Source organism: Seriola lalandi, unplaced genomic scaffold (genome assembly GCF_002814215.2).
Source record: "Seriola lalandi dorsalis isolate HSWRI2012SDOR001 ecotype SW California unplaced genomic scaffold, Sedor1 jcf7180002054383, whole genome shotgun sequence".
Taxonomy (NCBI): domain Eukaryota; kingdom Metazoa; phylum Chordata; class Actinopteri; order Carangiformes; family Carangidae; genus Seriola; species Seriola lalandi.
This window is the reverse complement of record NW_019524936.1, coordinates 68,954-83,525: the sequence shown is the minus strand read 5'-3', so window position 1 is coordinate 83,525 and position 14,572 is coordinate 68,954. Positions and strand designations below refer to the sequence as shown.

The 14,572-nt window shown below is 40.7% G+C and overlaps 1 protein-coding gene across 3 annotated transcripts in view; it reads left to right on the top strand.

The window, feature by feature from the left end:
- Window positions 1-4,127: 4,127 nt before the first annotated feature.
- The window catches only part of dnmbp (dynamin binding protein), a 47,372-nt gene continuing 36,927 nt past the window's right edge, over window positions 4,128-14,572 (top strand). For 2 of the 3 annotated variants that reach the window (XM_023409085.2, XM_023409084.2), the window contains exon 1: window positions 4,128-4,455. The gene's annotated coding sequence lies outside the window, so the exon portion shown is untranslated. The remainder of the gene's footprint in view (window positions 4,456-14,572) is intronic. The other variant, XM_023409082.2, reaches the window with a different exon arrangement.

Sequence of the window (14,572 nt, the reverse complement as noted above, 5' to 3'; positions counted from 1 at the left end):
ATCTCATGTTTTACATTTGTAGAACAGTAGATGTCGCTGCAGCACAAGGAAGGGAGCCAAACACAGATGCCTTTGTTCTGTATTTGATCCAGTTTCCTGTCAAAAGGGCATTTATTCAAGAAAGAAAAGCTCTCATCCTGGCCCCCTAGGAAACATCTGCATCTGCTTTACTACCTTTACTAAACCCACTGGCAATTGATTTGTCTATGTGAATTCTTAACAAATAATCATCAGCTGATACAGTTGAACATGTATCTCACTCTCACAATTACACTTCTGGACACCTCTGCAATGACCATAATAATAAAATAATCACTAATATATAATTAATATAATATTACTACAATTTGAGTGATATAAAAAGTAATATATTATATACGTATGTGTATTATGAGATTTGTCAGACTGATCAAGGAGTAATAATGTGCATCACCACTACCGTCAAATGACTTACTGGAAATACAGACAATAGTTTCCCTTTACTTAATGTGCTGATCCAGTTCCATTTGTCTCAGAACCCAACTAGAACCCACTGTCACCCAGTGGTGCAGTCCACCAACTGTTCATACTAAGCTCTTATCAACTGGATATAGAAGCAATCTGACCACACAGATACACTCAGTGGGCAAACAATCACTGATCACGTTTGTTTCGTGTTAGTAACATCAAAGCAGATGACACACACAAAACGAGCCGACGTGAAAGCCTTGACGTTCTGCACTGTCACAAGACTGAGCCTCAGCATCCTGGAGGTGGCAGCACAGGGTAGGGTGATGGCTCTTAGAACAATGCACAATGAAATGAATGGACATGCTCATCCCTAATTGCTCAAATGAAGAACTCTTAATTGTGCATTTCTGTTGTGTAAACATTTGTTAATTAATATGTCAAATCCAACGCTGATGGAATCTCTGCATCACTTTCACTCGTAGATTCCCCTACCCATTGTAATTAAAGTGTTCATTTGACCAAAGTTACATAATGGAGGCGGAAAACTTCAGGAAAATGTATCATTATGAAAGGTTTCAACAGCGTGCTGTTCTTGGTGACAGGAAAATACATATGATCCTTTTTGTCAGAGTATGGTTTTTTGAATGATACTCCTCTCTAAAAGCAAGAGGCCCTTTGCAATGGACTTAACAAACTGTTAAGAGTGGACTGGACTATCGCTCTCGAAATTTCTCAATCTGCTTTTCCCGTACCTTTCATGAACACTATAGAGAGTACAACAATAGCCTCTCTCTGACGAGCAGGAAAGAGGAAAAGCGCACTTCGCTGGGCACTCCGTGACTCTTGACTCTGTGACAGTGACACAGAGGTTCCCCCCAAAGACAAACATAGAGACACACACAAATGGTTTGATGAGAGGAGACTGGGGAACATCAAACCGTACCGTCATGATAAAAATGAGTCACAATAATCATTCACTTTCTGACATCGGTTCAGTAACTGCAACAACTGGCTGCAGTCATTTCCATGTTTCTCAGAGGAAACACAACGGGATGACTGTGCGACAGCCAATGTATTCTCTGCCTGCAGAGCATTATAGTGACGATCAACCGGCAGCAAATATTGAAAGACAACAATAGACCCACATACTGCCCTTGAATGAAAGTGGCCACTGTGTGAGAAGACAAAGCCAGCATTTCATACAGTGCCACTGATCTGGAGTGTTCTCAGCTGTAGCATGGGCGAGAGCATGTGTGTGTGTGTGTGTGCGCGTGTGTGTGTGTGTGTGAGGGGCTGCGCTCGCATTTATGTACACTGAGTTGGCCAAAAAGTGGCGTCAATGAAGCCCACCAATGGTCCTACAGTGCCAGACATCTCCTACACTGCTTTACCCACTTTCATTGACTCAGAGATAGCAGAGAAATTCTACGACACCGGTGACAAGATTTTATTGGAAGTTATCTTTTTTTTCTTTTTTTTCCAGCTCATGAAAAGTTAACATTTTGTTTTTTTTTTGGTGCTTTGTCATTGGATGGTGATGATGTAGTGACATTCTCAAAAGTATAATGGTATAATGTATTATGTCATGTAGTGTGTTATTCTCCATATTATATTTTTCTCTAACAATACACATATTTTCCTTATATAATTGTAACAATTATAACACTTTTGCACAGTAATAAACCAAACACAAAGCGTATGAAGACTCTATAAATGTGAATACCTACAATACAAATGTTGTGTTGTGTGTATGTGTGTCTGACTGAGGATGTTTTCATGTGTTCTGTGTCTTTTCTGTGCCAACATGTGAGGGTGAAAACATCCAACTGGCTCTGTTTCCTGCTATTGTTCTGCACATTCAAGATCACATATGAGGAAGCTGTCATTACTGCAGACACAGCAAAAGTAGGATTCAGTGTTTCACGCCATTACACACAATGGCCATGGTTGAGAAAATGGTTAACCAAATGCAATGACTGGGATTTTCTCTCCCTATAAAAAAGGTTTTCATTGTTTTAATTACGCTAAATAAAAGAGCTGCAGTGAGAAAGAAAGCCACAAAACAATTTTCTGCTTACACCTTCCTGAGTGTCCAAAAGCTTCATTACAGGGAACTTTTTTCAACTTCTGTAAACCATATGAGCTCCCGCTATTTCCCTTACATTCACTCCTGACATGCAGACACTTCTAACTGCATCAAACATATCTTAAATTCAGAACCGCGGAGATTGAGTTTAATTCAGTTAAATTAATTGTTGTAACACAAAATAAAAGAATGTCCAAAGTCACCAAGCTCCAAACTTAGATAATATTACTTCCTTAAACTCCTGAGAACAGTATTTGGTCTGGGTGGAGTGGACACTCCGAGCATGTGCTGACCTGCACAGGAATGAGGTAATGAAGTGAGGAAATGTTCATTTTGATTTTAGTTCATTCTCTGCCACAAAAGCAGTGTTTCTTCCCTCTTCTGTGTCTCACAAGCAATGGATGACATATAATATGACAGGAATTATGCTGAACGGGTAAGTTATGCAACAGTGTAAACTGGAAAATCAAGAAATATCCTTGAAATGTTGGGTTTCCTTTTTTTTTTTTTACCAAGTGTGTCATTTGTAATAGTGTAGTGAATGCTAATTGTGTGTTCTGATTGAGTCAGCTGTGTACAAGTCATAAGAGGGAAGGTTATTCTGGGGAAAAATTACAAAATATGGCTTTATGTATGATGACATTTTTTGATAAAGTTCCAGTTTCTGTGAGTTCACTCTGGTCCATCAAAACAATTTGAAATATAAAAAAATGGGGGCCAACATCTGCTGAATAGTTAAGTGATAATAATATCACAACAATGCAAAAATACTCAACTAAATAAAAGTCCTGCCTTCAAAGTGTAATAAAAGTGCAGAGCTATCAGCAAACTGTACTTAAAAAAGTAAAGCCTGAAATGATCAGGCCATCCACAGAAAATTAATAATCGATTCATTATTTAATCACCAGTATTTTTTTCAAGCTACCTTTACCCAGATCCAGCTCCTATATGAGCTGCTTTTGAGGAAACTGAATATATTTTGGGTTAAGTGCCATTTATCTTCAACCATTTGATAAAAAAAATATATAAAGAAAATAATTATTAATTGCAGTCATATAATACAGGATTAATATAACTGCATCAATGTTGAAGTGGCATTTTAATGTTGTAGCTGGTGAAGGTGAAGGTAAGTTCAAATGATTTTGATTTTGTTGGGTGGTTCAATAGCATTACATTTTATAGACTGATCATGTGTTTTGTGTGTAAAATCTGCATCTGCAAAGTAACTTAACTAGAATTATTAGAAACATTTAGTTGAGCATAAAAGTACAATATTTACCTTTGAGATGTACTGGTTTAATGTCACGTTAAATGGAAATACTTTAGTAAATGTACTTAGTTACCTGGCACCACTGGTTGTTGGGCTCATGTTGTGGCTGCACGAGCCTGTGCACTATTGACAAATAACAGTGTGAAAGTATCAAATGTAAGTTAAAATTACTTTACAATTATTAGTAATTAATTAGTCAGTGCTCTCCTATGCTTTTGGAACCACTTTCTTTTCTTTTCAGTCAGGCGCCGGTCGGGCCAGCCCCGGGTCACTTTGGAAAAAAGTGGGTGGCGTTGTTGTATGTAGGCATGGAGAGGCGCTAAGTGACTCGACTGCGCCTGTTTCTAATGTGATGACAGCTGATTCTACCGAGACACAGCCAGGACCGAGCCGCGTGGCTTTCTACTGTCAACATGTTTTCTTGACCTTCACGCCGAAATAAAGCAGTTCTTCCCCGGGGAGGGTGGGGTACAATGTCTCTGTGCACAGCTCCGAAGCTGAGGGACGTGTAGCTGCTGAAAAGTTGTGTCGAGGAGAAAAAGCAGCTCCGCCACCAACACCACCACCACATCATCAGGCTGAAGAAGTTGGATATCTTGTCTGACTGGATCTAACGACGTTTTCCACTGGTCATTCAACTACTTTATAGGTAAGAAAAGCGCCAAAAGACACAAACTGTTCACTTTTGCTCCTTGTGCGTTTCCAAAAACGCGTATCATTGGATGAAGGCTGAGCTGAGACACATCCAAGTTAGTAATAACACATGAATACATGCTTTTAAATCTACAACCCTAACATTAGCTGCTCTCTGGTACAGTAATAACACTGCATTTTCCTCCACTGTGATAATCGTTGCACTGTTACAGTTATGGGGCTGACAGTCTTTTGGTTGCGTACGTTTGGACATGATTTATCCTCCACACAGACCTCAGAGCAGCCAGCAGCCTCAGTGTGAAGACACAGCTTTCAGGGCTGAACCGACTAATGACGTGAGCTGAATGAGTGATGGCAGTGAACACAAGTGCTGAAGACCAAATGATCTGTCTGTCTGGCTGTCTGTCACCTGTGGCCACTGCTGTCAGTTGTTCCACCATGTGAGGGGCACACACACAGACACACACACACACACACACACACACACACACACACACACACACACACACTGAGCTGAGGGAATATTCTGGTCACACATCCACTTAACTATGGTGGTCTGGACACAAGCACTCTGATGTTTACCATTCTGTTTGTGTTTCTGTTTGTTCTAGTCTAGTCTGTTCTGCTGGGTTCTAATCAATTCTTCTCTGTCCTGATTAATTCTGTGCAGTTCTATTCTAGTCTGTTCTGTTCTGTTGAAAACTGATCTGTTCCATTCTGCTCTGTTCAAATTATTTCTGCTCCGTTCTAATTATTTCTGTGCCGGTATGTTCTACTCTGTTCTGTTCTGTTGTTCTGTTCTGTTCTGTTGAATTCTGATCTCTTCTGCCCTGTTCTGTTTTATTCTAGTGTGTTCTGCTCAGTTCTACTTAATTCTGTTCTGATTTAATCAATTCGTTTCTGCTCTGTTCTATTCTCCAAATGCATTCTATTCTATTCTACTCTGTTCTATTCTATTCTATTCTATTCTATTCGATCCTATTCTAAGCCATATCAGGACACTTTGTTACTTTAAATCAAAGGTGGGCGGTGTGGATTTAATCCTCATGGTATACTGTACATCATTTTATATCACAATCAGTCCATCAATCCATTTTCTGGAGTAGCATCTACAGCCATGGTTGTACCATAGTGTACATTATAAGGTGTGTATAGGGCCTTTAGACCTTCAGGCTCTGACAGGACTCTTTAGGAGCAGTAGGTTTTTTTTTTTAGTTATGCAGTTGACTCAGCCACTTGGCCCAAAGAGTCTGAGGCTTGAACTGAGTCAGCTATCCAGATTTAGTGGAACAGGCTTGGAGTGTGCTGCAAATTGTGTTCACTTTAGTATGGACTTGATAGACTTAATCTGTTAGAGCTGATAGCACATTCATTTCACTGAAGGGAATTGATAGATTACAGTCATAATTATGGCAGGAGCAATCTTACAAAAGCAATGTCAAGAGAGCAAAAGCCAAATAAGACATTCATCCAGGATTTAACCATCTCTGCACTGACATGTCCTCAGGTTTGTCTTATTTGCACAATACAGTATGTGTCTTTACACACAGCTTTAGTTATTGAACTGTGGGTGTCCTATATATTCTCTTCCACATGTGCATGGTCATGACAGTGAAGTGAGTGTGTTGTTTCAATTTGGAGCTTTAAACTTTGAATACAGGAGGAAAATAAGATGCATAGATACGTAGATTAAAAACACCAATCATGCAGACAACATATAGGTAGAAGATGCAGAATTGTGGTTTGTAACGAATGCATGTATTCAAACCATCCACACACCGCAACCAGGACGTCAGTATTTTTCACTCCACTATCATCACTTTGGTCTCTGGCTCCTCTGCTGCAGTGTCGTTGTAATGAGTTACAGTGCTTTGGCAGTGAGACGCACCATAAAAGCTTTTCTATTTCACTTAGCCTGCAGGTGTCCTACCAGTGATCTTTAATTAAAAATGAAAAAGACTTGTTGTTTCTTGTGCAAGAGCACTGTACATGAAAACGTATTCCTTCATCTGAGTTGCACCCGGCAAACTATTTAGTCAGAAAGTTGCTTCTTTAATTACTATCAGAGCGTTAATCAAGTGTTGGTTGGTTGGTTCTTCTGTTGTCCTGCTTCTGTTTTTGTTTAGTGCCTAGTCAGGATTTTGGATGCACACATCCCACTCCCTGAATTATTGAACACCAGCAACAGGGACCCGTATCAGCTCTTGGTGACAAAGAAACTCGAGATGTTTGTGTCAGTTTGCATGTATTACGTGTCACACAAACACTCCGCGGTCGCTTTTCCAATAAATCCAATGACACATATAATTGTGTATATTGTAATAGCGACATAAATTATCACTGTCACAGGATTTTTCTGTGCTGTGATATTATGGCAAGCAGGCAGAGGCACTCCAAGCCACAGCGGCAGAACAGAATGTAAAGCAGAGCAAAAAAGCAATAATAAAAATAACTTGATGCATGGGAATGAAACAGGAAAGTTCAATTTTTCATCCTCTTGTGTAATGCGCCGTCACTTCAGAGAGAAGCCACGGCTCAGACGTTAAAAAATGACAACATTCCTTACGTTCTTTGCAGGCAGCACAGTATTAGTTAGCTTGGCTGAAGAGGCAGCAAAAGGACAGGAGGATTAATTTGATTTGAACTGGATGTGAAAAGGGGCACGATGAGTTTTCAGCTGGTATGAGCGGACGCTGCAAAGACAGAAGTGATGAGTGATACTGAGATATAATAAGAGTGAATTAAGGAAGTTACCTTGGAGTTTCAGCCGACTGATGGTGATCAAGATGATGCCAAGCTCCTCAGCTGATACACTGACTTTGCATTTTGGCTTCAATGTTATTGAAGTAAACTCAATGATTCAGGGTTTTATTTAGAAAGAATAGAGGAAAGATGCTTTAATACACAAGCAGGATCCATAATTGTGCAAAAATGTGCAACAGTACTATACGTTGTTTTAAGTTTAAAAATATCAGAGTCTCTAAAGACAAGATCAGACAAACAAACTGAGCAACCATGGGGGCGGAGAAACTGAGAGTTGTTCATGTTTGCAAGAAGACTAAACAAGAAAGCACTCAGCAATCTGCACAGTCAGCTGTTACTTTCAGAGCCAGCATGCTATTGGGTAGATGCTCTAATTATTTGTAGCCAGTCAAATCATTTATACCTCCCACCCAACCATATGACATTAGAATCAAGGAGGCTATTTTCTGGTAAGTGTTGACACCCTTCAAAATTGGCAATCCTGGTAAAACGGCTACTTCACGCAGGTTAAGTGCGGAGGTGAGAAAACAGGATTTGAACTTCTCTCTCGAAGCTCTGTTTCTTCATTCTTCACACAACTACTTGTGTGTGCAACTTTGAGAGGTGACTGGAGAAAAGTGTGCAGCATTATCCCCGTGTGTATGATTCATTGCGTCAAGACTTCAATGATATACACAGATGACATCTTATATGTCATCCACCTTAGCCAATGACCCTTTGGCCACCATACAGTGTTAGATATTGTACAACATACATAGAGCAACTGGTTTGCCATTGAATTGTCAATGACATGAGACTCAAAGCTTTGCCCTGATCTTACTGCCACCCTTCTAGAAATCGGAATGGCATTTGAGCTCGGTACAAAATGATGATAAATAGTAGTTTTATTGTCCCATAAAATCTTAAGGACAGTAACATTTATGATGTGAAGTATCTCTGTAGACTCTCTCTCTCTCTCAGTCGCTTTGTTGAACCTTTACACCCTAAATAAGCTTTATATAAATGCGTATCATTAGTCCTGAAACTGAGAGCAATCCGTGGATGTTCTCTTCCGTATCCTCTTGTCAAGTATGTGACCATTTGACGATTGACGTTGCTGGCAATGCTGTAGTTTGGGCAGTTTTGTTGAATTCCTATGGGCCTGGTGTTACAGTCCCATAACTCCAGGCCAGTCCCAGTACCAGTTGCCCCAAGAGTTGATTCACAAACATGTCAGCAAGCAGTTAGGAAAACTCATCGAAGCAAGCTACGTTTTTGCCATCCTGGCAGTCTCTCGTTAACGTCCTCAGCTCACCCTGAATTGCCTAAAACTTTGGGAAGAAGTTGTGAGAATTTTGTGTTCGAGTGGATTTTTCCAACACTTATTTACTACCCATGAACTGATCGTGTTTCTGCAAGGCATGTCATGATGTGATTCCAAGGCAGAGATCGCGTTATGTAACAGCTCATGTGCAAACTATTAGGGCTCAGCTATATTTTAAGGGTGCGGCATATCCTTGGGCACCTCTGGGGTCCTCTAAGGGAAAACCCTCTGCCGTCCAAACAGATCCGTGTATCTGTGGCAACGCAGCCCTCTGCCCTCTGAGCACAGACATCCGAGCTCTCCTCCTCACTGTGGAAATGTTTATGCAAAGGAGCGGTTCCACCCAGTGTCTTGTATACTGTCTGTGTCATACAAGCCATTGATACTCAACACGTGCATGATTGTGAAAAGGAATGGAGAAACAAATATGGGAGTGAGGCGAGTTATGGACAGGAAGAAAAAGTCAGGATGAAGTGGGAAGAAGGATGAAGCACATTCCCTGGAGGAGAGCCTGCTAAACTGCAGAGATGCTGGAAAACAAAGTGAATGAAAATGTGAGGCCGGAAGCGGATTTAGATCAGTTGATCGGCCAAAAAGAGTGTTTCCAGTCTTTTACAAGAACCCACCCGGGGTTTTCCCCCACATTCAGCAGCAACACTTTAGAATTTTCCTGTAAATCTGCTACAAATATTTAAAGCCAATGAAGATTAGCTGTATTCGCTCCATCCTTCTTTTTTTTTTTTTTTTTTAACTCTTTAACTTGAAATATTTCAGCTATGCCACAAAACCGAGGAGATATGAACAAGACAGGACTGGCTGCAGACATTCAGAGGAGCTGAAGATGACTGGTTTCAAAGGGATAGTACATGGGCTTGTCCTGCCCTGACTCAGTTAATTGTCAGACAGAAAAGAAAGTAATGGTTACTTTGTACTACAACACCTGTGTCGGCTAACCGGGGATTATTTTATAGGGCTAGTGTATTCATCACAGCCCTCCAGGAGTGCCATATGTTTCACCTGGGGCCAGTAGGAAAGTGATAGATGTGTCATAGGGAGTTTTATTCCAGACAAACTGACATGTCATCCTCTTCACAGAAGTCAGCATTTTGTTTGTGCTATTGTAAATAGAAGGAATAGTCCTTCCCGTCTCTACATGTAAGCAGTTTGAATGTGTATTGATGTTGGCCTTGTGACAAAGTCGGCTTTGTTTCACCTACAGCGATGGTTTGTATTGAAATGCAGAGTGGGCATGTTCGCGTACAGTACAGTACAGTAAAGTATGTCTGCATCCCTCTGCAACCGTCTCTCTCTACATTTTTACTGTTCACGTGTTTGAGTGGAAGAGACGACTTCGCCAAATATTTCAACAGAGTTTGGCATCTTTAGGCATTTGACTCAGCTCGCCAGATGTGTTCTTTTCATCCAGCTGGCTGAGGCCACGTAGTGCTGCTGCCTCATCTGGTTGAAATGCACTTTAAAGCCAGACTGCTGTCGTCGCTGTCCTGACTTTTACTTGTTGTTTAGATCAATGACATTAGAGCACAATGTGGTACCATCGTTAATCTTAGGTTTATATATATATATATTTATATATATTGGAGGATTGCCCTCATAAGATAGATAAATGATGGAATGAATGGTAAAAACTGGGGGTGTGGCATGCAGGAAAGGCCCGGGGCTGCATTTAAACCTGGAACATTACATGGAATGTGGAGAAGAGTTGAACATATTAGTCCAAATAATAATAAATCCAAATTTATTTGATAAAAATGAACCATTTAAGTCTGTTTTCAAGCAAAAATGCCAAACATTTCCTCATTACAGCTTCTTAGTTGTGAGGATTTGGTTCTCTTCATGGTCTTTTTGGATTGTAAACTGAATAACTTTGGGTTGTGGATTGTTTGTCGTATATGATAAGCTATTTTAAAGTGTAACCTTGGACTTTAAGACGTTTTTAAAACTGACGTTTTGTAGACCAAACATAGAGAGAAGAGAATAAATCGATGAAAATTCAGTCCCAGTGTGGATCAGACCACCCATCCAGCAGAAGTCATGTCATATAGTTTTGTGTTTATAGTCCCAGAGGATAAAGTTATGTTCATTCAGATCTCAACCACTTTAGCCAGTTATGACATTTATTTATATATTGGTGCTACATTTTGTGTGTAACACTGAATAAACATAAGTCATATCTAAATTGTGGATACCGTGATGGCGCATTGGGGTCTGTGAGGCCCTGGCTCTATAAACACAGGGCTAGAAAACCACATGACTTGTGTTGACAACTGTCAGCTACTCCGAGCGTTCTCCTTCTCCCCCTCCTCCCATGCCCCCGTCCCCCATCACATGTGCTGAAACACTAGACGGTCAAAGGGAGAGCGACAGATGTCCCGCGGGTTTTAATATCCAGAAACGTCCGCTGGCTGACCACCTGCTTTGGTGATGTTGTTTTCGAGGTGAACGCTTTTCAGTGGACTCAGCATTCTGGGTGGGAGGTCGACACACTCCGCTGCACAGTAAACAATCGGTATCAAAAGACATCAGCTGTCATCCAGCTCACTCCAGAGGATTCTACCAGTCTGTGTGTGTGTGTGTGTCTGTCTGTGTGTGTGTTGACATCCATACACAGGCACGTGCCAGTCGTGCCATTTCAGGATATCTGAATAGGATGAATGGCACATGGTTTGTGCATGGGTGTGAGCCTGGTCCTGGCAGGCGGACAGATAATGAGGCAGCGGCTTCATTGTTGGCATCAGATGACACTGTTCAATAAAAGATAGAGGCAGTCAGCAGATCCCACTTCCTCCGCTCTGCACCAACACCGTGTTTCGGCACTCACCCTAATGCACCTGTATGGGCAGGAAAACTTGAGATGCCTTGCAGCAATGGCAGAGCTGGACCAGTTACTACAGCTCTACAATTATAAGTATGTACAGTATAAAGGGCTTGAAAGATTTGAGGACAGCATCTCATTGCAGTTTTTCTTAGCAATTTTACACTTGGAATTTAAATTGCAAGTATTCCATATGAATCAATGATGATAATGAATTGTATTTTTGGTCTGTATAGTCTAAAGATGAAGATATGATTGTACCAAGCATTATTGCCAGTTTATCTTGTCTTGACATAAATAGCATTACATAAAATAATCAGGACACTTGCCTTGTTTTATTTCCTTATTTTCTTTACAACAAATAATCTTTTTTTTTTTTTTTTTTATCCCTTTTGACATTTAGGTGACATGGAAACCTTTCAGAGTATCTTTCTTTAGCTATAGCTTTGTTTAAATTGCATCTTACGCTGATCATATGTTTGGAAACACACACAAATCCACACGCAGGGATAGTTAAGTAAAGGCCGATGATGGTTCCAGGGCCATGTCTCAGGTCGGACAGCTGTTGCTTTGTCCCGCTGTCAGCTGTGAGATGTGTGTGAGTATATGTACAGTTTGTGCATGCGTGTGTGTGCGTGTCTGTGTGTGTGTGTGTGTTTCTGTCAGCTGTTGACTTAGCTGTCTGCCGTAATCCTGTTACTTTCTCCAGGACAGCGCCAAGTGGAACACACAGTCACACTGTCTCATTCACCCTCTCCTAAAAAGAAAAATAACCACTGTTATTGTATCATGTCATTAGTGTTTTCTGAAAGTGTTCAGGAGTTGGTTTGAAATTACTGTAGTAGAAGCTGAAGGTTTGAAGCATCAAAATAAAACACGTTATGATGCTACAGTGATTAATATAACAGTTTTGTGATATAATAATCCATCCTTGTTGCACTTAGTGTATTATCAGGAGCTTGTTTGAGCATACTCAGTCTTGATCAGAGTCCCTGTGCTTATCAGGACCTTATAAATCATAAAAGAAGAGACACACCTGAAGATCTTTCACTTAGTGAAATGCCCTCTCTACTTTTCCTTCCTTCTTCTGCAGTCGGTGGGTAAACATTTAACACTTACTCGTCCAGTTCGTTGATGAACTCAAAATCTGTGGAGGTAGTTTCTTGTTTAGATATCCATACTGAGGTTTGTCTGTGTGATTCGTTCCATTGATGGAAGCGCTGAAATCTGGTGCATTCTGGCCCTGGTAAAATACAACCATCTTAGTTGAAATGTTTTCCTCGGGACACGCCTGCTACTCCTGACGTGACCCTGTTTTTCCCTCTCTTTTTTTCTAAACACAGACAAAATGGTCCTCTGCTGGTGCAGTTATGAGTCAGAGTTTGCCACTGACAAATTCAAACGTGAATCACATGCATGCTTTTGATCATTTCTGACGATGTGAATCTGGTGTTAGTGTTTTGGTATTTGGAACAGACTGGATAGAACCAACAACACCATACTTCTGCTGGTATAATCTGGGAGTATGAACACATTTTTTGGATTATCCCTAATCTCTAATTTGGGATGTTTTATAATAAAAAGTTTAATGATTAATGGAAGTGGGATTGTGGCCTACAAGAAGTAAAATGAACAAGATTTATCCAGATAGAAACTGAAACTAATCACTCTCTTTAGTTAAATAGACTGAGACGTGTTTGAACTAGAGCCTCATAGTGATGTTATAGTCATACTGAGGCATTAAACTGGGCGTCACCAAGGAGATCTGGTATGGAATATTAAAGGGAAGCTTAACTTTTTTTACATTTCTGGTCCTAAATGCAACAGTGCAGCTAACATTACTGGGGTCCAAATGTCTGAGAACACTTTCCTATTCACTAACATTGAAAACACTTCTGAGTCATTTTTTAAAATATACAAACTACAAATATTAAACTACCGTATGTGGCCTCAGTGTCATTGGAAAAACTGAACAGCGTTGTCACATGCTGTCATCTGCCAGAGCAAGGTGTAAAAGTCACAGAGCGCAGGGGGCCACTGACACACTGACAGAGCCATAAATAACACTAAGGAGCTTGTCTGGCTGGATGCAAATCTGAGGCTTAACTGCAAGAAAGCTGCAGTGACTCTTTGCAGGTCAGGTGGACAGAAGGTTTAGTTTTCTGGGCGTTGGTTGTGAGCTCAGCTGTGGTGACGGCAGGCCGGACCGCGCAAGGAATAAATGTGATTGCGCTGACATTGCGCCATTACAGAGGAACAGGGAGAGGTCTATACCTTGTACTGTCCCTCAAAAAAAATGGAGGTCTGTTGAAATATTTCATACAATGTATTGATCCTCTTAAATGCAGACGTAGAGAATGCAGTTGTAAGCTTAGTTCCTGTTGACATCACATAGCAGTGCACTTTATAGACATTATTTTGAGAAGTGTGATAACACATGTTTAGATCATGGTTTCATTTGCTTACATTTATCCTAAAAAAAAAAAGAAAAAGAAAAAAGAGGCACAAAATCACTGATTTTCACTTGAATTTCCAAAGCAGAATATTGATGCGTGTGGCTGCTCAGTAGACTCTCTGCTTTCATGTCTGTAAGCTACACAACTCGAATTGGCTGAGCCTTGTAAAGGCCCAGCTGTGCAGTCACACAGCGATGCAAATGCAAGACTTTAAGAGTAAATGGTTTCATTTGTGGTTTGTGATGTGTTCCGTTGTAAATGCCTCTATCTGTGGTGTGGCGTCCTGTCATGCTCTTTTGAATTCATGTCACAACGTTTTCTGGCACAGCGCTTCCTCAGCGTATAAAGTTAGAGAGAAAGACATTATGTGTTTTGACTCCACACAAATCCACACAAATTGGCTCTGTTTGTGTGAGCACCCAGCGTCCTGAGAGAGACCTACCTAACCTGCCAAACACACAGATTCACGTATCCAAGCCGTCAATGTTCAAGAATTGGTTAACAGGAAGTGGTCTCGTTCACACAGGCAACATGGTTCAGGGTTTGAGTTGCTGGGTAGATCATTATCACTCGCTGTTTTGTGGAAACCACTGATCACAGATGGGTGATGTGTTGTCACCTGTCTGCATGTCAGGACATGTTTAATTCACCACGGTGTCTGACTGGCAGCTATTGTTTCATTTGACCTGGGGATAAGGAGAAAGATGAGTCATGCCTCATGTTCACACTGCCCTGAGAAACAGTATTAGAGGGCCTG